The sequence below is a fragment of the Cebus imitator genome, unplaced genomic scaffold (genome assembly GCF_001604975.1).
Source record: "Cebus imitator isolate Cc_AM_T3 unplaced genomic scaffold, Cebus_imitator-1.0 Scaffold266, whole genome shotgun sequence".
NCBI classification, from domain to species: domain Eukaryota; kingdom Metazoa; phylum Chordata; class Mammalia; order Primates; family Cebidae; genus Cebus; species Cebus imitator.
In genome coordinates this window covers 2,359,466-2,361,317 of record NW_016107581.1, presented here as the reverse complement: position 1 = coordinate 2,361,317, position 1,852 = coordinate 2,359,466, and positions in this window count along the sequence as shown.

Sequence of the window (1,852 nt, the reverse complement as noted above, 5' to 3'; positions counted from 1 at the left end):
AAAAAAAACTCCCCCTACCCCTGCTGCTACCTGAGCCTGGGCCTGTTATCTCTCTCTCTTTTATTTATTTTTTTTGAGATAGAGTTTAGCTCGTTGCTCAGGCTGGAGTGCAATGGCACGATCTCAGCTCATTGCAACCTCTGCTTCCTGGGTTCAAGGGATTCTCCTGCCTCAGCCTCCTGAGTAGCTGGGATTATAGGCACGCACCATTACACCTGGCTAATTTTGTATTATTGGTAGAAACAGGTTTCTCCATGTTGGTCAGGCTGGTCTCGAACTCCCAAAATCAGGTGATCTGCCTGCCTTGGCCTCCCAAAGTGCTGGGATTACAGGCGTGGGCCACTGCGCCCAGCCGGACCTGTCACCTTTTAGCAGGACTATGACAGGTGCCACCTCCCCAGCATCCTTGCTTCTGCCCTTGTGCCCTACGATCTCTTTCTGGCCAACAACAGCCAGGACCATTTCACCACCACCCCTGCTGTATTTTCTTATGAGAATCTTCATGAAGAAAAGTTAAGAGTTTCACAGTTATAAACCATATAGCCGCCACGTAGATTCTACAATTAACATTTTGTGCCGGGTGCGGTGGCTCACGCCTGTAATCCCAGCACTTTGGGAGGCCGAGGCGGGTGGATCACGAGGTCAAGAGATCGAGACCATCCTGGTCAACATGGGGAAACCCCTTCTCTACTACAAATACAAAACATTAGCTGGGCATGGTGGCGTGTACCTGTAATCCCAGCTACTCAGGAGGCTGAGGGAGGAGAATTGCCTGAACCCAGGAGGCGGAGGTTGCGGTGAGCCGAGATCGCGCCATTGCACTCCAGCCTGGGTAACAAGAGCGAAACTCAAGTCTCAAAAAAAAAAAAAAAACATTTTGCTATACAGACAGTCCCCAGCTTATGATGGTTTGACTTACAATTTGGACTTTATTATGGGTTTATCAGGGCACTGAACGCATTTTCAGCTTATGTAATTTTCTTTTCTTTTTCTTTGATGGAGTTTCGCTCTGTCGCCCAGGCTAGAGTGCAGTGGCTCAATCTCGGCTCACTGCGACCTCTGCCTCTCGGGTTCAAGCGATTCTCCTGCCTCAGCCTTCTGCGTAGCTCAGACTACAGGTGCATGCCACGATGTCCTGCTAATTTTTTGTATTTTAGTAGAGACGAGGTTTCACCATGTTGGCCAGGATGGTCTCCAACTCCTGACCTCAGGTGATCCACCCGCCTCAGCCTCCCAAAGTGCTGGGATTACAGGGGTGAGCCACCACACCCAGCTCTTATTATTTTCAATTTATGATGGGTTTACTAGGATGCAGCACCATTGCAAATTGAGGAGCATCTATACTTGCTAGAATAGTCTAAATCAGGTCACATCACTTCCTTATCTAAAACCAGCCCGTCACTCCCATCACACTCAGAGTAAAGCTAAAGTCTTTCCAGGTCAGGCGCGGTGGCTCACGCCTGTAATCCCAGCACTTTGGGAGGCCGAGGTGGGCAGATCACTTGAGGCCAGGAGTTTGAGACCAGCCTGGCCAACATGGTGAAACCCCATCCCTACTAAAAATATAAAAACTAGCCGGGCATGGTGGTGTACGCCTGTAACTCCAGCTACTCGAGAGGCTGAAGCATGAACCTGGGAGGCAGAGGCTGCAATCAGTTGAGATGGCAGCACTGCACTCCAGCCTAGGCAAGAAAGCGAGACTGTCTCAAAAAAAAAAAAGCAGCCAGGCGTGATGGTTCATACTGTAATCCCTGCACTTTGGGAGGCTGAGGTGGAGGGATTATCTGAAGTTGGGAGTTTGAGACCAGCCTGAACAACATGGAGAAACCCCGTCTCTACTAAAAATACAAAA